The 22,731-nt window shown below is 46.0% G+C and overlaps 2 long non-coding RNA genes across 3 annotated transcripts; one reads left to right on the top strand and one right to left on the bottom strand.

Annotated features, from left to right (window-relative positions):
- Positions 1–2,661: 2,661 nt before the first annotated feature.
- Positions 2,662–9,718, bottom strand: LOC131382472 (uncharacterized). Of its 2 annotated transcripts, none has more exons than XR_009211971.1 (4): positions 9,584–9,718; positions 5,542–5,607; positions 4,065–4,164; positions 2,662–2,743 (listed from the first exon to the last, which is right to left on the bottom strand). It is a non-coding gene; the product is annotated as an uncharacterized LOC131382472 (long non-coding RNA). The 2 variants fall into 2 exon arrangements; XR_009211970.1 differs by lacking the exon at positions 9,584–9,718 and adding an exon at positions 7,099–7,234.
- A 1,573-nt stretch (positions 9,719–11,291) lies between these two features.
- LOC131382470 (uncharacterized) lies at positions 11,292–22,483 on the top strand. Its single transcript, XR_009211968.1, has 4 exons — positions 11,292–11,431; positions 13,754–13,915; positions 17,368–17,490; positions 22,330–22,483. It is a non-coding gene; the product is annotated as an uncharacterized LOC131382470 (long non-coding RNA).
- The last annotated feature ends 248 nt before the right edge of the window (positions 22,484–22,731 follow it).

Here is a 22,731-nt window from a genome sequence, read left to right as displayed (position 1 = left end):
CTTTCTGATAGAAGTGAAAGAATAAGAGTTTTCTTGTTGGTGGCTTTAATGGAATTTATGGTTTTAAAAATGTAACTGATACACCCAGTTACTAAAACGTTACTGTGTTTGGAAGGAAACACTCACATAATAAATTATCATGATGGTCGTTTTCTGTGAATTGGGAAATGTTTAGTGTGGAAGACGTTGAGCCAGGCCCAGGAAACCCAAGCCTATGGTGAACATGGAAATCAGGAAAAGAAGAGGCAAGTGTGGAGGCCACATCCCACCCAGCATCAATCTATTACACTCCCATATGGCTCCAGGTATAAAAGCCCTCAAGTTAGGAGTTTGCCTGGATGGTCCCAGTTTTCACTCCAAATGTTACCTTCACATTGCAGTACTCCCACCTGATCACGGGCTATGGTGTGGGCTGCTTGTGCAATTAAGGGAATGGGATGATGCAGTTGGAAGCACTTTCTGTGTCATCTTTCTTCACCTTTTTTGCAGTTGAAGACGTTTGACTACATCCACACTTCACCATATTCTATCCTCAACCCTATCTGACATTATTGATGCTCACACCCTCTGTTTCAGAATGAAATCTCAAGATGATGGAGGAGTGACCCTGCATGATGTGAAGAACGTGCTGGGCTGTGAACTGAATTTGTGGTACATTAAAGAGGCCCTGTGTATAGGACGGCAAGTGTCTCACCCTGGTTGGCCACAGGACAAAGAATAACTACAAGATGTCTGTTCTTGAGTGTGGTGTGCCTCTCTTCTTTTTAGAAGAGTGGTTAATTTGCAGGGGGTTGTGGTTCAGATCCCAGAGGATCTCAGCCAGCCTCCCAATTCACTGAAATTGCACGATCCACAGAATAATAAAGAACACAGAGCCTGCAGGCCAAGCAGAGCCCAAACCGACAGGCCACAAAAAGGTTCAAAGAGCCCCCCAAGAAAGAAGAGCTGTTGTGTATAAGCCATATTCCTTTAAGCAGATTCCACTTACAGGTACAAACACACACACACACACACGCACACAAAATTGTTCCAAGAAACACATGCAAATATCTAACATTCACAACAATCCCACAGAAACACATAGCCTGGAACCTTCTGAGGCTGTGTTGTTCTGCTAGAATCCCCACCTGGAAGAGAGCGAACCCAGGGAAGACAGGTGGGCTGTACCTATAAGTCACTGTGGGGTGAGTGTTATAAGGACTCAACCTTCCAATGTTTAGGCAGCCCTGAGGTATTCTGTAGATAATTTTGGATCCTTAGGGATTTTGTGCTTCATTCCTAGGGCTATGTGTGACATTTCTGCAGGCTGACTCTACTCTGCCCTCTTCTAGGATCATGGAACTATCCCGAGAATACCACAGAGAAGACAGGCGAGAGTCCAAAACTGATGAACCTACATGGACAAGTGGAGGGACTTGTCGCTAGGCAATGGAGACAAGCTGAGGCCTGATGTCCTGAGAATAGTGCACGCTCACTCGCAAGGCAGGCTCCTGAGCCTGGCTGTCAGAGCTATTATCCTGCATAAGCAGAGGAAAATGGTACAGGCAGTATCGGCTAGTATCCGAAAAAAAGGCTGCCTGTGATAAACCACTGTGGGACCTTAAAAATCTTGAACTTAGATCTGCTTTGAGTCATCTCCGTGGTCAGGTCCTGCTGGAAAAAGAGGTCTTTCATGACTATGAGGTGGTCGCTGGAACTCGGAGTATCTTGTGGATCCCACAGAGAAGGCAGGTGAGAGTCTACTGCTGATGAACCTCCATGGAGTTCTGTTTATCTGCCAAGATGCAGGGACTTGGTGCTAGGCAACAGTGGCATTATTGTGATGTTAGACAAAGCTCACAGCCCAGTCCTGGTGCCCTGAGACTAATGCAGGCACAATCAGAAGGCAAGCTTGGGGGCCTGGATGTCAGAGTTGTCAGCCTGCCTAAGCAGAGGAAAATGGAACACGCATAACCGGCATTTTATCAGAAAAAGGGCTGCCTACGATAACACACTGCAGGGCCCTGAAAGTCTGGATCATACAATCACTTCAAGACGTCTCCCTGGTCAGGTCCCACTTGAGGAAGAGATGTTTCAAGACTGTGAGATAGTTGACAGAAGCTGCTCTTCTGACTTCATTCCTGAAATAATGTTTATAGGGAAATGGGGTCCCGTGGGGATTGGAATATTTTCTGGTGAGTTGGTGAGTGGTCTTTGGCTGATGGAATCATACTTGAAAGCGCAGAGGTGGGTGTCCGTGAAAGATACTTGGGCCCTTGACCTCATTACCTCCCTACCTCCCTTCATACTGTGCCTCTTTCAAGGGCTCTCTGGGAAAGGCAGGAACCACCACAAAGGCAAGCTCAAGGTGGAGCAGTGTTCTTACACTATAGTCTGGCCTCTCACGTGTTGCAGATGAGTTTGAGACAATGTATCAGAGGCCGTCTATGGTGACTGCAAGCCTGAAAAAACGTTGTTCAGTAGTGCTATTGAGGGGTACTGTGGACCACCTGTGAAAGCAAATAAATATCAGGGCTCAACTGAGAGAAGAGCTGACTTGTGCTGGGATCCAAGCAACATTCCAAGATACCTGCCAGGAGATGCAAAAGCCTCCTACAAAGTGCAGACAACCTCAGTCCCCACAACCAGACCACCATACACAACCTCATTGAAACCAGCTTACCTGAGGTCCCTTTTTCTCCCTGAAATCCATGGCAGCCAAAAGATGGCAATCCCATCCAGTAACGGTACAGTGAGAGGTGACCTGCACAATGAGAAAGGATGTGTGGATGTAATCAAACAGAGCCAGATTACCAGGCAAAATCCAGACACAGCTGCCTGCTTCTCATCCTACAGAAATTGTGTGTCATTCCAATTGAAGTGGGAGAACAAGAGTTTCCTTGGTGGCAGATGTAATGAGAATTTATGGCTTTAAAATTGTGACAGTTGTACAGTCATAAAACGTGACAGTGTTTAGAAGGAAAACAGTCACACAATGAATTCCTATGAGGGTCATCCTCTGTGTACTGGGAATTGATTTGTGTAGAAGACATGGAACCAGACCCAGGAAACACTAGGCCAAAGAGGAACATGGAAGTCTGGAAAAGACGAGGCAAGTGGGCAGGGCACATCCCGCCCAGCATCAATACATCCCACTCCCATTTGGCTGAGGGTATGAAATTCCTCAAATCAGGATTTTGCCAGGATGGCCCAGTTTGCACTCTAAATGTTCCCTTTATGTAGAAGTACTCACACCTGAACACCTGGCAATGGTGTGGACTGCTTGTACAATTAAGTAAATGCGGCGATGCAGTTGGAAACACCTTCTGTGTCATCTGTCTTCATTTTTTTTGCAGGTGAAGGTTCAGGACTCTATTTACCCCTCACCAGGTAAATGAGATTGAATTCTCATGCCATCTGACTTTATTTCTGCTCATACTCTGTTCAAGAATGAAATCCCAAGATGTTGGAGGAGTGAACCTGAAGCCTTACAATGTGAAGCACCTGCTTGGCTATGAACCAAATTCGAGGTAAATTCAAGGGGCCCTGCAGACAGGACTTCTGGTATCTCTCCCTGGGTTGGCTACAGGACAATGAAACACAGAAAGATGTGTGTTTGTGGATATGGTGTGCTCGTCTTCTTTCTAGAAGAGTGACTTTTCTTCCAGAAGGAGGTGAACAGAACACCAGCGGGTCTCAGCAAGCCTCCAAATTCACTGCAGATTTATGATCCACAGGAAAATGTAAAACATACAGTCTTGCATCCCAAGCAGAGTCACAAAGACAGGCCACCAAAAGGTTGGGAGATTCAATAAAAGGAAGCTCTGCAGTGTGTTGGCCACATTTCTGTAAGTAGACCAACTTACAGCCACACATACACAAACACACACACAGCAACACAAACACACACACACACACACACAGAGACATCCAACATTCACAACACTCCCACAAAAACACATCATAGCATGGCAACTTCTGATGCTGCATGTTTCTGCAGGAAGCCCCACCTGAAAGAGCAACCTTAGGGAACACAGGCAGGCTGTACTTAGAAATCATAGTGGGGTAGGTGTAAAAAGACTAACCCCAACAACATCTAGGCAGGCCTGAGGCATCCTGCAGATCTTTTGTATCCTTATGCATTTCACAGTTTATTCCTGAAGCTCTACTTGATGTTTCTTCAGGCTGGTTCATGTGTAGGGAAAAGAAAGAGAGATCAGACTGTTACTGTGTCTATGTACAAAGGGAAGACATAAGAGACTCCATTTTGAAAAAGACTTGTACTTCAAACAATTGCTTTGCTGAGATGTTGTTAATTTGGAGCTTTACCCCAGTCACTTTGCCCCAGCCACTTTGACCCAACTTGGAGCTCGCAAAAACATGTGTTGTATGAAATCTAGGTTTAAGGGATCTAGGGCTGTGCAGGACGTTCCTTGTTAACAAAATGTTTACAAGCAGTATACTTGGTAAAACTCATTGCCATTCTCTAGTCTCAATAAACCAGGGGCACAATGTACTGTGGAAATCCCCAAACAATGAAAATAATAATCAATAAAAACTTAGGGAGCTCAGAGACTGGTGCCTGTGCAGGTCCTTGGTGTGCTAAGCGGCAATCTCCTGGGCTCATTGTTGTTTCTCTATACTTTGTCTCTGTGTCTTATTTCTTTTTTCAGTCTCTCATCCCACCCAACTAGAAATACCCACAAGTGTGGAAGGGCAGGCCACCCCTTCATTCATGTCTGCCCTCTCTTACATTCATGGGACTATCCGAAGGATACCACAGAGAACACAAGCAAGAATCCATGGCCCACCCACCTCCACAAAGGTCTCCTGATCGAACAAGATGCAGAGACTTGTTGCTAGGCAACAGTGGAATTAATTGTGATGCATTTAGAGATGAAAGCTCAGGCCTCCTCCCCTGAAACTAGCAAAGGCACATTCAGGATGCAGGCTCTTGAGCCCAGCTGTCACAGCTGTCAGCCCGCCTAACCAGAGAAAAATGGTATGAGTGAGTTGACCTGGTATCAGAAAAAAGACTGCCTGTGAAAATATGCTCTGTAATCCTGAAATTCTCAGCCTCAGGGCCCCTTAGGGCCCTCTGCATGGTCCAGTCCCTCTGGAGGAGGAGTCATTTTGAGACTGTGAGGTGGTTGCAGGAAACTCCTCTTTGGACTCCATGCCTGAAAGAGGCTGTGAAGAGGAATCAGGTAACATGAGGATTGGAATATCGTCTGGTAAGTTATTAAAGGTTATTTGGGTGATGGAATCATACCTGAGACCCCCAATATGGGAGTCAGTGAACAATGACTGGGCCCTTGACCTCACTACCTCCGTTCATATTAGGTCTTGCAAGGGCTCTCTGAGAAAGGCAGGAACCAAGACAAAGGCAAGTCCTAGTTAGAGAAGTGTTCTCATAAATCAAACTGGGCTCTAATGGGTAAAGATGATGAGACAGTGTCTCAGAGGCCATCTGTGGTGATTGCAAGCCTGCAAAGGTTTTTCAGTAGTGCTTTGAGGGGCATTTTTGATCAATTATGAAAGCAAATGAAAATCAATACTCACCTGATGGAATAAGCTGAGTTGTGCTGGATTCCAAGCAAGATTCCTGGCAGAGGATGCAAAAGCCTTCTGCAAAATGCAAAAAAACTCAGTCCCCAAAATGAGAAGACAACCCACCAGACCAACAACCTGGAGCACAACCAGCTTCCCCAAAGTCTGACATACTCCCTGAAATCCCTGGCAGCCAAAGATTTGTGGTGAGAGACACTCCCATCCAGCGAGAGCCCAGTGAAAGGCATCCTTCACAATGAGAAAGGATGTGCAGATGAAATGAAACAGAACCTAGATTACCAGGCAAAACCAGACACTGGTTCTTGCTTCTCGCTTCTCATCCTACAGGAATCATGCAGCACTCCAATAGAAGTGGAAGAACAAGAGTTTCCTTCTTGGCGACAGTATTGGGAATTTACACTTTTAAAAGTATCACAGCTGTCCAGTCATGAAAACGTGACAGCGTTTAGAAGAAAACACTCATGCAATGGATTTTCATGAGGGCCGTTGTTCGTGAACCAGGAAACGTTTATTGTGGATGTTGTTTAGGAAGACTTATGAAACCATAGACTGATGAGCAACATGGAAGTAAGGAAAAGAAGAGGCACATGGGGAGGCCATGTCCCACCCAGCATAAATTCATTCTAATCCCATTTGACTCCTTGTATGAAAGCTATCCTATCGGGAGTTGGCCAGAATGGCCCAAATTTGCACTCCTAATATTCCTTGCACATTGAAATACTTTCATCAGAACAGCAGCCCATGGTGTGGACTAATTGGGCACTTAAGGGAATGCAGGATTGGAGTTGGAGGCAACTTCTGTGTCACCTATCTTAATTTTTTTTGCAGGTGAATTTGTGGGACCCCATCCACCCATCACCAGATAGAATCTTGACACCTATCTGACCTTATTGCTGCTCACACTCTATGTCTGAGCATGAAATCTTAAGACAATGGAGAAGTGAACCCTCATGATGTGAAGCACCTGCTTGTCTGGAAACCAAATTCGAGGTAAATTCAAGGGTCATGTGGGCAGAACTGCTAGTGTCTCTTAATGACTTGACCATAAAACAATGAAACACTAGGAGGTGTTCTCATCTCCCTCCTAGAAGACTCGAATTTTTTTGCAAGGGGTGGTCATGTGGACACCAGTGGGTCTCTGCATACCTCCAAATGCACTGCGGATTCATGACGCACTGAAAAATGAACACGAAGCCTCACAGCCCAAGTAGAGCCACACAGACAGGGCAAAAAAAGGTTGTGAGATTTTAAAAAAAGAAGAGCTGAAGTGCATTAGCTGCATTTCTTAAAGTAGACTCCACTTACAGGAACACACACACACACGCACACACACCATGCCATACACACCATGCCACACACACACACACACCCACGCACACCCACACAGACATCCAAAACTCACAACAAACCCCCCGCCAAAAAAAATCCAGCCCGGCAGCTCCTGAGGCTGCGTGGTTCTGCAGGAATCCCCACCTTGTAGAATGAAACCCCCGGAACACATGCAGGCTGTACCTAGAAATCAGCATAGCACATTTCAAAAAGACTCACCTCTACAACGTCTAGGCAGGCCTGAGAAATCCTGTTGATTTTTGGATCCTTAGGAATTTTGCCATTTATTCCTGGGGCCCTGCTTGATGTTTCTTCAGGCTGAGTCACATCTGCCCTCTCTTAGGATCAGGGGACTATCCCGTGGATCCCACAGAGCAGACAGGTGAGAGTCCATTCCCAACACACCTTCAAGGAGGTCTTCTTATCCTCCAAGCCACAGGGACCTGTCCCCAGGCAATGGTGACATGCATTGTGATGCTAGCCAGAGCTCACAATCAGGCCTGGTGCCCTGAGGCTAGTGCATGTACATTTGTGAGACAGGCTTTGGTGCCTGGCTGTCAAGAGTTGTCAGCCTGCTTAAGCAGAGGAAAATGGTACAGGTAGAGTTGGCCTAGTATGGAAAAAAATGCTGCTGGTGAAAACATACTGTGGGACCCTAAAAATCTCAAACTCAGGGCCCCTTCAGGCTATCTCCATGGTGGGGTTCTACTGAAGTAAGAGGCTTTTCTAGACTTCGAGGTGGCTACTGGAAAGTGGTCTTCTGATTCCATTCTGGGAAAAGGCTGTGTGCAAGAATCGGGTCCCCATGAGGACAGCAATATAGTCTGGTTTGTTATTGAGGGTAACTTGGATGATAGGATTATACCTAAGACTCCAGAGGCAGGTATCAGTGAAAGACAGTCAAGCTGTTGACCTCACTGCCTCTGTTGATCCTGGGCTTCACAAAGGCTCTCTGGGAAAGGCAGCAACCATGACAACATCAAGTGAAAGGTGTACCAGTGTTCTCACACCTCAGGCTGGCCTCTTGTGTGCAAATGAGGTTGAGACAGTGTCTCAGAGGTTGTCTGTGGTGATGGCAAGCCTGTAAATGATGTCCAGTAGTACTGATGAGGGGCACTGTGGATTTGCTAAGAAAGCAAAGTAAAACCAAAACTCACATGAAAGAATGAGCTGCCTTTTGCTGGAGTTCAAGCAATGTTCAATGATTCATGTCAGAGGACCCAAAATCCTCCTGCAAAGTGCAAACCAGCTCAGCCCGAACGATGAGACAAAGACCCGCAATCTGCAGCGTTGCCAGCCTACCCAAAGTCCCTTTTCCTCTCTGAATTCCTGGCAGCTAAATAATCTGTGGTGAGAAGCAGTCCCATCCAGCAACATCCCAAGGAAAAACACCCTAAACAATGAGAAGGCCATGCAGATTAAATGAAACAGAGGCTAGATTACTAGGCAAAGGCAGGCACAGCTGTTTGCTTCTCATCCTAGAGGAATCATGCAGCCTTCGGATAAAAGTCGGAGAACAAGAGTTTCCTGGTTGGTGGCTGTAATGGAAATTTATGGTTTTAAAAGTATCAAAGCTGCCCGGTCATTAAAATGTGACAGTGTTTAAAAGGAAATACTCATGCAATGATTTCCCATGATTATTGTTCTCCATGAACTGGGAAAGATTTAGAACTGGTCTGATGAGCCAGACCAAGGAAACCTTAGTCCAATGAGGAACATGGAAGTCAGGAAAAGAAGAGACAAGTGTGGAGGCCACATCACCCCCAGCATAAATCCATTCCACTCCCTTTAGTCTCTGGCTATGAAAGCCCTCAAATCAGGAGTTTGCCAGGATGGCCCCAATTTACACCCCAAATATTCCTTGCATATTGGAGTACTCCCACCTGAACAAAGGGCCATTCTGTGGTCCTCTTGCACAATTAAGAGAAGGCAGGGATGGAGTTGGAAGCATCTTCTGTGTCATCTATCTTCATTTTTTATTTTGCAGGTGAAGTTGTGGACCCTATCCACTTCTCATCAGATTGTATCTTCACGATTCTCTGACCTTATTGCTGCTCACACTGTACATTCCAGTATGAAATTCCAATATAATGGAGGAGTTTCCCCTCACAATGTGAAGCACCTGCTCGGATGGAAACTGAATTCCAGGTAAATTCAACGTGCCCTGTGGGCAGCACCACTAGTGCATTTAAATGGGTTGGCGGCAGAACAAGGAAACACTGGGAGATGTCTGTTGTGTGTGGTGTGCTCCTCTTTTTTCTACAAGAGTGACTTTTTCTGCATGTGGAGGTGGCATAAATGCTGGTAGGCCTCATATTCCTCACAATTCACTGCTGATACATTATCAACAGAAAAATAAAGAAGATGGAGCCCCACAGAACAAGCAGAGCCACACACACAGGCCACCAAAAAGTTGGGAGACTAAAAAAAAAAGAAGTGCTTAAGTGCGTTAGGCACATTCCTTTAACCAGACTCCACTTACAGGTGCACACACACACACACACACACAGACATACACAAACACACAGTGTCACAAACACATGCAGACATCCAACATTCACAACACTTTAACAGAAACACACAGCCCAGCAGTTGTTGAGGCTGTGTGGTTCTGCAGGTAGGTCCGCATGGGAGAGAGCAGCCCCAGGGAACACAGGCAGGCTGTATCTAGAAATCAAACTAGGGAAAGTTTAAAAAGACTCACCCCTACAGCCCCTAGGCAGGCCTGATAAATCCTGCAGATTATTTTGGATCCTTTGGGATTTGGTTTATTCCTGGGAGTTTGCTTGACATTTCTTCAGAGTTTCTCAAGTCTACCTCTCCTAAGATCATGGACTATCCTGTAAATCCCACAGAGAAGACATGCCAGAGTCCACTGCTGACACACCTTCATGGCGGTCTCCTTCTCCACCAAGCCCCAAGGACATGTTGCTAGGCAATGGTGACATTCATTGTGATGCTAACCAGAGCTCACCATCAGGCCTGGTGCTCTGAGACTAGTGCATATACATTTGTGAGGCAGGTTCAATCATCTGGCTCTCAGAGCTGTCAGCCTGCCTAAGCAGAGGAGAATGGTACAGGCAGAGAAAGGCTGGTATCAGGAAAAAGGCTGCCTTCAAAAACCCACTGTGGGACCCTAAAATTTTCAACATCTGGGCTCTTTGGGGCCATCTTCATTGTCGCGTCCCACTGTAAAAGGAGACATTTTGAGACTGCGAGGTGGTCACTGGAAACTGCTCTTCTGACTTCATTCTCCAAAGAGGCTGTGTGGAAGAACCATGTCCCTTGGGGATTTTGATATACTCTGGTGTGTTGTTAAAGGTTCTCTTGGTGATAGAATCATGCCTGAGACCCCAGAGGTGGGTGTCAGTGAAAGGTAGTGGGTCTGTTAACCTCACTGCCTCCCTCCATCATGGACCTCACAGAGGCTCTCTCAGAGAATCAGGAACCATGACAAAGGCTACTCCAAAGTGGATCAGTGTTCTTGCACCTTGGACTGGCCTCTCAGGTGTGCAGATGGGTTGAGACATTGTCTCAGAGGTTGTCTGAGGAGACAGCATGTCTAAAAAAGGGTGTCCAATAATGCTCTTGAGGGGCACTGTGGATTTCCCATGAAAGCAAAGAAAAATCAAGGCTTTCCTGAGAGAATGAGCTGTCTTGTCCTGGAGTCCAAGCAGTGTTCAATGCCTCCTGTCATAGGACCTAAAAGGCTGCTGCAAGGTAGCAGCAATCTCAGCCCCCAGAAACACACATTCTGGAATGCAGCCAGCGTATCTGAAGTCTTTCTTTCTTTCTCAAATCCCTGCCACTAAATAATCTGTGGTAAGCGGCAGTCCTATCCAGCAACAGCCCAGTGAAAAGTCCCCACCACAATGAGAAGACCATGCAGATAATGTGAAACAGGATAGATTACCAGGCAAAAGCCAGACATGCCTGCCTGTTTCTCAAACTACAAGAATCATGCAGCCCTCAGATTGAAGTGGAAAAACAAGAGGTTCCTTTTTTGCAGATGCAATGGTAATTTGTGATTTTAAAAGCATCAAAGCTGCCCAGTCACTAAAATGTGAGAGTGTTTAGAAGAAAACATGCAAGCCATGGATTTGCATGAGGGTTTTTAATCCATGAACTGGGAAACATTTTGTGTAGAAGTCTTTGAGCCATACCCTAGGCCACGGAAAAACATGGAAGTCAGGAAAAGAATAGGTAATTGTGGAGGCCACATTCCAGTCAGCATCAATCCACAACCTTAATTTGCCCTCAAAATGTTCCTTGCACACTGGAGGTACTCCCACCTGAATACCGGGCTGTGTTTTGGACTGCTTGTGCAATTGAGGAAATGCAGGGATGGATTTGGAAGCACCTTCTGTGTCATGTGTCTTCATTTTTTCGCAGGTGAAATTGTGATACCCCATCCACCTCTCACCAGATTCTATCTCACCCTATCTTACCTTATTGCTGCTCACCCACTATGTCCCAGGATGAAATACCAAGACAATTTGGGAGGGACCCCTCATGACATGAAGCACCTGCTTGGCTAGGAACGAAATTCGAGGTAAATTCAAGAGGCCTTTTGGACAGGACTGCTAGTGTCTCTCCCTCGGTTGGCTGAAAGACAAAGGAACACTCAGAGATGTCTTTTTTTGGTGTGGTGTGATCCTCTTCTTCTTAGAATAGTGGCTTTCTTTTTTTTTGGCAGAGGTAATGATTTGGATGCTGATGTGTCTCAGCCCACCTCAAAATTCACTGTGAATTCATAATCCACAGAAAAATAAAGAAGACGGACGGAGCCCCATAACCACAACAGAGCAGGAAAGACCACCCCAAGATTGGGAGACTCAAAAAATAGAAGCACTGAAGTGCGTTAGCCAGTCCTTCAGGTAGACTCCACTTACAGGCGCACTTGAAGCACACACACTCACATACAATGCCAAACACACATGCAGACATCCAACAATCACAACACTCCCACAGAAACACACAGCCTGGCAGCTCCAGAGTCTGTGTGGTTCTGTAGGAAGCCCCACCTGGGAGAGAGATACCCCAAGGACACAGGTGGGTTGTGCCTAGAAATCACAGTGGGGCAAGTTTCAAAAAGACTCACTCGTACAATGTCTAGGGAGGCCTGAGGAATCCGGGAGATTCTTTTGGGTCCATAAGGATCTCATATTTAATTTCTGGGGCTCTGCTTGACGTTTCCTGAGGTTGGCTTACGTCTGCCCTCTCCTGTGATCATGGGCCTATCCCGTGTATCACACAGAGAAGACAGGCAAGAGTCCACCGCTGACACACCTCCAGGCAGGTCTCCTTCTCTGCGAAGCCTCTTGGACTTGTCGTTAGGCAACATTGGCATTCATTGTGACGATAGCCAGAACTCACAATCAGGCCTGGTGCCCTGAGACTAGTGCATTTGCTTTCCTGAGGAAGGCTTGGGCTCCTGGGTGTCAGAGCTATCAGCCTGCCTAAGAAGAGGAAAATGGTACAAGCAGAGCTGTCATGGTATTGGGAAGAATGCTGCCTTGCTGCCTTTGAAAACTTACTGCGTGACCCTAAAAGTCTTGATCTCAGCATCCCTTCAGGCCATCTCTGTAGTGAACTCCCACTGGCCATGAGGCATTTCCAGACTGTTACATTGTCGGTGGAACCTTCTCTTCTGACTCCATTACTGCAAGAGGCTGTGAGCAAGAATTGAGTCCCATGAAGATTGGAATATAATTGGTGTGTTGTTGAGGGTTCTTTGGGTGATAGAATTTTACCTGATACCCCAAAGGCAGGTGTAGGTGAAAGATGGTGGGCTCTTGTCCTCACTGCCTGCCTTCATCTGAGGCTTTGCAGGGGCTCTCTGGGAATGGCAGGAACAACAACAAAGGCAAGTCCAAGGTGGATCAGTGTTCTAGTACCTCAGAATGACCTCTCATGGGTGCAGATGATGTTGAGACAATGTCTCAGAGGACATCTCTGGTGATGGAAAGCCTGAAAAGGGTGTCTTATAGTGCTGTTGAGGGACACTGTCAACTCCCCAAGAAAGCAAAGAAAAATCAGGGCTCACCTGAGAGAAAAATCTACCTTGTGCTGGAGTACAAGCAATGTTCAGTGAATCCTGTCAGAGGTGCCAAAAGCCTCCTGTAAAGTGCAAACAACTTCAGCCCCCAAAATGAGACAAAGATCCTCAACCTGAGTGCAGCCAGCCCACTCAAAGTCCCTTTTGCACTCTGAATTACCTGGCAGCTAAATAATCTGTGGCAAGAAGCAGTCTCTCCAGAAACAGCCCCATGAAATAACCCCTCTACAATGAAAAGGTCATGCACATGAAATAAAGCAGAAGCTAGATTACAAGACCAAAGCAAGACATGGCTGCCTACTTCTCATGTTAAATCATTCAGCTCTTCAATAGAAGTGGGCGAACAAGAGTTTCTTTGCTTGTGGCTGTAATGAAAATTTACGATTTAAAAAGTATCAAAGCTCCACAGTCTTTAAAATGTGACAGTGTTTAGAAGGAAACACTTATGTCATGGATTCCCATGAGGATCGTTCTCTGTGAACAGGGAAAGGTTTAGTGTGTAAATCATTGAACTAGACCCAGGAAATCCTAGAAAGATGAGGATCATGGAAGTCAAGAAAAGAAGAGGCAAGTGTAGAAACCACATCCCACTCAGTATTAATCCACTGCACTCTCATTTGGCTCCAGGTGTGAGAGCTCTCAAATCAGGATTCTGCAAGGGTGACCCCAATTTGCATCCCAAGTGTTCCTTGCACATTAGAGTACTCTCACCTGAACAGGGGGCCATTGTGTGGACTGTTTCTGCAATTAAAGGAATGCAGGGATAAATTTGGAAGTATCTTCTGTGTCATCTGTCATTTTTTTTTTTTTTTGCAGGTGGAGTTGCTGAACCCCATCCATTTCCCACCAGATTGTATCCTCACCCCTATGTGACCTTTCTGCTACACAGACTTGATGTTTCAGGATGAAATCTCAAGACGATGGAGGAGTGACTACTCATGACCTGAATCACCTGCTGTACTGGAAACTGAATTCAAGGTAAATTCAAGGGGTCCTTCAGATAGGAATGCAAATGCCTCTTTCTGGGTTGGGCACAGGACAACGAAATACTCGGAGATATCTATTATTTGGTGTGGTGTGCTCACATTCTTTCTAGAAGAGTGGCTTTTATTTTTTATTTTTTGAGAGGGAGGTGATTTGGGCACAGGCAGTTCTCAGCCCAGTTCCGAATTCACTGCGGTTTCATGATCCATCAAAAAAATAAGAACATGGAGCTTCGCAGTCCAAGCACAGCCACACAGACAGGCCACCAAAAGGTTGAAAGACTCAAAAAAAAGAGAAATTCTGAAGTGTGTCAGCCACATTCCTTCAAACAGACTCCACTTAAAGGCACACACACACACACACACACACATAAACACACCCCAGTGCCACACACACACACGGAGACATCAAAACCTCCAAACACTCCAACAAAAACACACCATCTGGCAGCTCCTGAGGCTGCACAGTTCTGCACGAATCCTCACCTGGGAGATGCAACCCTGTGGAACACCAGCAGACTCTACCTAGAAATCGCACTGGGGCAAGTTTCAAAAAGTCTCACCCTACAACATCCAGGCATGGCTGAGGAATCTTGCAGATTATTTTGGGTCCTTAGGGATTTTGAGATTTATTCCTGAGGCTTTGCTTGATGTTTCTTCAGGCTGGCTTACCTCTGCTCTCTTCTAAGTTCATGGGACAATCTCATGGATCCCACAGAGAAGAGAAGAGAGACTACCACCGAAGCAACTCCATGGAGGTCTCCTTCTCTGCCACGCCACAGGGACTTGTTGCTACGCAATGGTGACATTCACTGAGATACTAGTCAGAGCTCACAATCAAGCCTGGTGCCCTGAGACAAGCACATGTGCATTCGTAAGGCAGGTTCAGGTACCTGGCTTTCAGAGCTGGCAGCCTGCGTAAGCAGAGAAAAATGGTACAGGAAGAGATGTCCTGGTATTGGGAAAATGGCTGCCTGTGAAAACCCACTGCAGGACCCTCAAAGTCTTGACTTCAGGACCACTTCAGGCCGTAGGAACTTGACAAAGGCAAGTCCAATGTGGAGAAGTGTTCTCACACCTCGAACTGGCCTCTCATGGTAGCAGATGAGGTTGATACAGTGTCTCCGAGGCTGTCTGTATTGATGGCAAGACTGAAAATGGTGCCCACTAGTGCTGTTGAGGGGCACTGTGGATTTCCCTGAAAGCAAATAAAAATCAAGGCTCACCTGAGAGAATGAGCTGCCTTGTGCTGGAATCCAAGCAATAACCAGTGGTTTCTATCAGAGGACCCAAAAGCCCCTTGTGAAGTGCAAATAACCTCAGCCCCCACCACGAGACAAAGGCCCACAACCTGAAGCACAGCCAGGCTACTTGAAGTCCCTTTTGCTCTCTGAATTCTCTTGCAGCTTAATTTTCTGTGGCAAGAGGCCGTTTCATCCAGCAACAGCTCAATGAAAAAGCCCCTCCAAAATCAGAAGGCTGTGCAGATGAAATGAAACAGAGGCTAGCTTAAACAACAACAAAAAAAAGCCAGAGACAGCTGCCTGATTCTCATCCTACAGGAATTATGCAGCCCTCCAATAGAAATGGGAGAACAAGAATTTTGATTTTGGAGACTGTAACAGGAATTTATGGTTTAAAATATAACAAAACTCACCACTCATTAAAACAGGGCTCTGCTTGATGTTTCTTCAGGCTAGCTCATGTCTGCTTTCTCCTAGGATGATGGGACTATCCCAAGAGTAACACATAGAAGACAGGTGCGAATCCATGACCAATGCACCACCGTGGAGGTCTCCTCCATAAAGCCATGGGGAATTGTTGTTTGCCAAAGGGGTTATTCATTGTGATGCTAGCTAGAGCTCACAACTATGGTCTGGTGCCCTGAGACTAATGTATGGGCATTCACGAGGCAGGTTCGGGCACCCAGCTGTCATTCTGCTTAAGTAGAAAATAATGGTACAAGCAGAACCGGCCTGGAATCAGGAAAAAACCCACATGTGGTAACTAACTTTGGGTCCCTAAAAGTCCCGACTTTAGGGCCTTTTTGGGCCATCTTTGTGGTAAGATCCCACTGGAGAAAGAGGCAATTTGAGATTGTGAGGAGGGCATTGAAAACTGCTTTTCTGACTTCATTCACGAAAAAGGCTGTGTGCAAGATTCTGGTCCCATGGGGACTGGAATATATTGTGGTTAGTTGTTGTGGGGTATTTGAATGACAGAATCACACCTGAGACCCCAGAGGCAGTTAGCAAAACATGGACAAGCCTGTGACCTCACTGCCTCTCTTCATCCTGGGCCTCCAAGGGTCTCTCTGGGAAAGGCAGGAAGCATAACAAATGTAAGTCCAAGGTGGCTCAGTTTTCTCACACCTCTACCTGTCCTCACATGGGTGCAGACGAGGTTGAGGTAGTGTCTGTGAGGCTGTCTGTGGTGATTGCTAGCCTGAGAAGTGTGTCCAGTAGTGTGTTGAGGGGTAATATGGATCCCTCTGAAAGCCAGGAAAAATTGTGCTCACCTGAGAGAACCAGCTGACTCATGCTAGAATCCAACCAGTGTTCAAAGATTCCAACCAGTGTTCAAAGATTCCTGTCAGAGGACCCATACTGATCCTGCAAAATGCTAAAATCCTTGGCTGCCACAATGAGACTAGGGCCCACAAATGGAGCACAGCCAGCCTACATGAAGTTCCTTTGTATTCCAAAATCCCTGGCAAACAAAAGATCTGTGGCAAGAGGCAGATCCATCCAGCAACAACCCAATGCAAGACATCTCCACAGTGAGAAAGATGTAAAGATGAAATGAAACAGAGCCTAGATTAAGAGGCAAAAGCAAGACACAGCTGTCTGTTTCTCATCCTATAGGAATCATGCAGCCCTCAGATAGAATTGGGAGAACAGGGGTTTCTTTGTTGGTGGCTGTAAAGGGAACTTTTGGTATTAAAACTATCACAGCTACCCAGTAATTAAAATGAGACAGTGTTTAGAAGAAAACACACAATGGATTCCCATAAGGGTCATTCTCCGTGAAACGGGAAACATTTAGTGTGGAAGACATTGAGTTAGACCCAGGAAAACCTAGGTGAATATGGAACATGGAATTTGGGAAAAGAAGAGGCAACTGTGGAGGTCACATTTTACCAAGCCTCAAAACACCCACTCTTACTAAGTTCCGTGTATGACAGCCCTCAAATTGGGAGCTTTTCAGGATAGCCTCAGTTTGCAGTCCAAATGTTCCCTGCACATTGGAGTACTCCCACCTGGACACTGGACCATGTTGTGGACTGCTTGTGCAATTAAGTGAATGGGGAAATGGAGTTGGAAGCAGTTACTCTGTCATCTGTCTTCAACTTCTTTGCAGGTGAAGATGCGGGACCCCATCCACCCCTCATCAAATTGCATCCTCACACATATCTGTCCTCATTGCTGCTCCAACTCTCTTTTCCAGAATGAAATCCCAAGATGACGGAGGAGCGCCCCTTTACAAGGTGAAGCACCTGCTGTGCTGGGAACCAAATTCAAGGAAAATTCAAGCGGCCCTGCAAACATAAACACTGGTGTCTCTCTCCAGGTTGGTCACAGGAAAATGAAACACCTGGAGATGTCTGTTCTTGGGTGTGGTGTGCTCATCTTCTTTCTTGAAGAGTGGCCTTTTTTTTTTCAAGGGAAGGTGATTTGGACCATGGCTGTTCTCAGCCAGCCTCCCAATTCACTGCAGGTTCATGATGCACAGAAAAATAAAGAACACAGAACTCCACAGCTCAAGCAGAGCCACACAGACAGGCCACCAAAATTAACAGACAAAATACAAGACATGACAAAACAAGAAAAGAAAAGAAAGGAAAAGAAAAGGAAAGGAAAGGAAAGGAAAGGAAAGGAAAGGAAAAGAAAAAAGAAAAGAAAAGAAAGAAAAGAAATGCTGCAGTGCATTAGCCATATTCCTTTAAGCAAACTCCACTTATTGACACACACAAACACACAAACACAAGCACACACAAAGCCACACACAGACATCCAACACTTTCACAGTATCAGACAGCCCAACAGCTTCTGAGGATGCGTGGTTCTGCAGGAAACCCCACCTGGGAGAGAACCTCAGAGAACGCAGGCGGGCTGTACCAAGAAATCACCGTGTGGTCAGTTTCCAAAAGACTCAGCCCTACAACGTCTAGTCAGGCCTGAGGAATCCCACATATCCTTTTGGATCCTTTGGGCTGTGTTGCTTATTCCTGAGACCCTGCTCTGAAATTTCTTCAGCCTGGCTCATGTCTTCTATCTCCTGGGTTCGTGGGACTCTCCCATTAATCCCACAGAGAAGATAGACGAGAATCCACTGCTGATGTACTTCTGTGGAGGTCTCCTTCCCCCAAGCCCCATGGACTTGTTGCTAGGCAACGGTGGCATTCACTTTGATGCTAGCCAGAGCTCACAGCTCAGTCTTGGTGCCCTGAGATTAGTACATGCACAATCATGAGGTGGGCTCAGGGACCTGGCTGTCAGAGCTGTCAGGCTGCCTAAGAAGAGAAAAATGGTAAGGGCAGAGTCGGCCTGATATCAGTAAAAAGGTTGCCTGTGAGAACCCCTTGTGGGATCCTGAATGTCTCAAATGTAGGGATGTTTCAGTTCATCACCGTGGTCAGGTCCCTCTATAAGAGGAAGTGTTTTGAGACTGTGAGGTAGTCCTTGGAAACTACACTTCAGACTCCATTTGCAGAAGAGGCTGTTTGCAACAATCAGGTCCCATGGGGATTGGCATGTGGTCTGGTGAGTTATTAATGGGTCTTTGGATGATGGAAACATACCTAAGACCCCAGAGGTAGGTGTTTGCAAAAGATGGCCAGGCCCTTGACCTGACTGCCTCCCTTAATCCTGGGCCTCACAGGGGCTCTCTGAGAAAGGCAGGAACCAAGATAAAAGCAAATCCAAGTAGCAGCAGTGTTCTTTCAGTTTGAACTGGCATCTCATGGGTTCAGATGATGTTGAGACATGTCACAGACGTCATCTTTGATGACTGGAAAACTAAAAAGTATGCCTAGTAATGCTACTGGGGGTAAGATGGACACACAATGAAAGCAAAGAAAAATCAAGGCTGCATGAGAGAATGAGCTGACATATGCTGGAGTCCCAGCAACATTCAAATATTAATGTCAGAGGACCCCAAAATTATCCTGCAAAGTTCAAACAACCTCATAGCTCACAACAAGACCACTACCCACAACCTGGAATGCAGCCATCCTACCCAAAGTCCCTTTTGCTCTCTGAAATCCCTGGCAGCCATATGGTCTGTGATGAGAGACAGTCTCATCCAGCAACAGCCCAATAAAAGACCCCCTCCAAAATAGGAAAGAATGTGCAGATGAAGTGAACCAGAGGCTGTATCATCAGGCAAATCCAGACACAGCTGCCTGCCTATCATCCTACAGGAATCTTGCAGCCCTCCAATAGAAGTTGGAGAACAAGTGTTTCCTTGTTGGTGGCTGTAACTGAAATTTATGCTTTTAAAAGTATCAAAGCTGCCCAGTCAGTTTCAAAATGTGACACTCTTTAAAAGAAAACATTCATGCTATACATTCCCATGAGGGACTTACATAAACTGGGAAATGTTTAGTGTGGAAGATGTAGAGACAGACCCAGGAAACCCTAGGCCAATGAGAAACATGGAAGTCAAAAAAGTAAGAGGAAGATGTGGAGGCCACATCCCACCAAGCATCAATCCATCCTACTGCCATTTGGCTCCGTGTATGAAAGCCCTCAAATCAGCAGCTTGTAAGACGTCTTCAGTTTTCACTTTAAATGTTCCATGCACATGTGAGTACTCCCAACTGAAAACGGAACCATGTTGTGGACTGCTTGTGCAATTAAGGGAATGTGGGGATGCAATTGAAAATATCTTCTCTGTCATCTGTCTTCACCATTTTTTGCAGATGAAGGTGCGGGACCCCATCTACTAGTCACTAGATTTTATACTTACCCCTGTTACACCTTATTGCTGCTCATACTTTGTGTCACACAATGAAATCCAAAGATGATGGAGTAGTACATCTTCATGATGTGAAGCACTTACTCAGCTGGGAACTAAATTTGTGGTAAATTAACAGGGCATTTCTCACAGGAATGCTAGTGTCTCTCCTTCTGTTGGACAACGAAACACTGGAAGATGTTTATTTCCTGGGTATAGTGTGCTCCTCTTTTTTTCTGGAAGACTGTTTTTTTATTTTTGGCAAGGGGAGGTGATTTGGACCTCAGCAGGTCTCCACCAACCTCCCAACTCACTGCAGATTCATGCTCCACAGAAAGGTAAAGAACATGGAGCCCTGAACCCCAAGAACAGCCACAACGACAGGCCAAAAAAAGTTGGGAGATTAAGAAAAAAAGAAGCGCTGCAGTGTATTAGCCACATTCCTTTAAGCAGACTCCAGTTACAGGCACACACACACAGATACACAGACATATACACACACAAACACAGAAAGCCAAACACACATGCAGGCATCCAACACTCTTAACATTCTCACAGAAACACACAGCTCAACAGATTCTAAGGCTGTTTCACTATGAAAGAAGCCCCAGCTGAAAGGAAGCAACCATGAGGAACAGCATATGGCTGTACCTAGAAATCACAGTGGGTCTACATGAAAAAAAACTCACTCCCACGACATCTACACAGGCCTGAGGCATCTTGCAGATCCTTTAGGATCCTTAGGAATTTTGCCATTTGTTCCTGGGGCTCTGACTGATGTTTCTTCAGGCTGGCTTACATCTGCCGTCTCTTACATTTATAAGACTATCCTGTAAATCCCACAAAGAAAACAAGTGACAATCCACCACCGACACACCTCCACAGAGGTTGTCTCCACCAAGCTTTAGGGACTTGTCACTAGGCAATGGTGGCATTTGCTGTGATGCTATCCAGAGCTCACAGCTCAGGCCTGGTGCCTTTAATCTAGCATCTGTGCATTCACAAGGCAGGCTCGAGTGCCTTTCCTTCAGAGCCGTCAGCCTGTCTAAGCAGAGGAAAATGGTACAGGCGGAACTGGCCTGGTATCACGAAAAATTTTGCCTGTGATAACCCATTGCTAGACCCTGAAAGTCATGACCATGGGACCCTTTTGGGCAATGTCCTTGTTGAAGTCCTGCTGGAGAAAAAGGTATTTTGAAATTGTGAGCTGGTAGCTGCAAATAGCTCTTAGGCCTCCATTCCCAAAAGTGGCTCTGTGCAAGAATCAGTTCCCATGGGGATGGGAATACAGTCTGGTAAGTTCTTCAGGGGTCTTACTCTGATGGAATCATATCTGAGACCCCAGAGGTGAGTTTCAGCAAAAGATGGCCAAGCCCTTGTTTTCATTGCTTTCCTTCATCCTGGACCTCACAGGGGCTCTCAGGGAAAGGAAGGAACCATGACAAAGGAAAATCAAAGGTAGAGTAGTGTTCACATTACCTCAAACTGACCTCTTACGGGTAGAGATGAGGTTGAGACAATGTCTCAGAGGCAGTCTGTGGTGACCCCAATCCAGAAAATAGTGTACAATAGTGCAGTTGAGGAGCAATTTTAACCCCCCATGAAAGCAAATAAAAACGAAGGTTCCCCTGAGAGAAAGAGCTGACTTGTGCTGGAGGCCCAGCAATGCTCAAAGTTTCCTCTCAGAGAACACAAAATCCTCCTACAAAGTGCAAACATATTCAGCCCTCACAATGAGACCACTTTCCACAACCTAGAGCATAGCCAGCCTATTGAAAGTCCCTTTTGTTTTCTGAAATTTCTGGCAGCCAAAAGATATCTAGCGAGAGGCAGTAACTTCCAGCAAGAGCCCAGTGATGGACTCCTCAACCCCTACAATGAGAAGTAATGTGCAGATGATGTGAAACTGTGCCAAGACTACCAGGCAAATCCAGACATGGCTGCCTGCTTTCTCATCTTACAGGAATCATGCTATCTTCTTATAAAAGTTGGAAAACAAGAGTTTCCTTTTGTTGGCTGTAATGTGAGATTAAGCTTTTAAAAGTTTGACAGCTGCCCAGTCATTGAAACGTGACAGTATTCAGAAGGAAACACTCATGAAATGGATTCCCATGAGGGTTATCTTTCATGAACAGGGAAACATTTAGTGTGGAAGACATGGAGCCAGACCCAGGAAACCCTTGGTTTATGAGGAACATGGAAGTCAAGAAAAGAAGAGGGAAGAGTAAATGCCACATCTCACCCAGAATCAATGCATCCCAATGCCATTTGGCTATGGGTATGAAAGCCTTCAAATTGAGAGGCTGCTAATATGGCCCAGTTTGCACTCCACGTGTCCCCTGCATGTTGGAGTACTCACACCTTAACACTTGGCCATGATGTGGGCTGCTCATGCAATTAAGGGGATGTGGGGATGCAATCGGAAGCACCTTCTGTGTTATTTGTCTTCAGCTTTTTTGCAGGTGAAAGTGCCGGACCTCATCCAAGCCTCACCAGATTGTATCCTCAGCCCAATGTGACCTTACTGTTGCTCATACTATCTGTCCCAGAATGAAAATCCAAGGTGATGGAGGAGTGCCCCCTCACGATGTGAAGCACCTGCTCCCCTGGGAACCAAATAGAAGTAAATACAAGTGGTCCTGTGGACAGGATTGGTAGTGTCTCTCTCTATGTTGGCCAGACAGCAATGAAACACTCAGAGATATCTGCTCTTGCATGTGGTGTGCTCTTCTTTCTAGAAGTCTCTCTCTTTCTTTTTTTTTTTTTTTTCAGGAGGAGGAGATTTGGACCCATCGGGTCTCAGCCAGACTGCCAATTCACTGCAGATTTATGATACACAGAAAACGAAAGAAC

Source organism: Hylobates moloch, unplaced genomic scaffold (assembly GCF_009828535.3).
Source record: "Hylobates moloch isolate HMO894 unplaced genomic scaffold, HMol_V3 SCAFFOLD_25, whole genome shotgun sequence".
Lineage (NCBI taxonomy): Eukaryota > Metazoa > Chordata > Mammalia > Primates > Hylobatidae > Hylobates > Hylobates moloch.
This window is presented reverse-complemented; position numbering and strand designations above follow the sequence as displayed.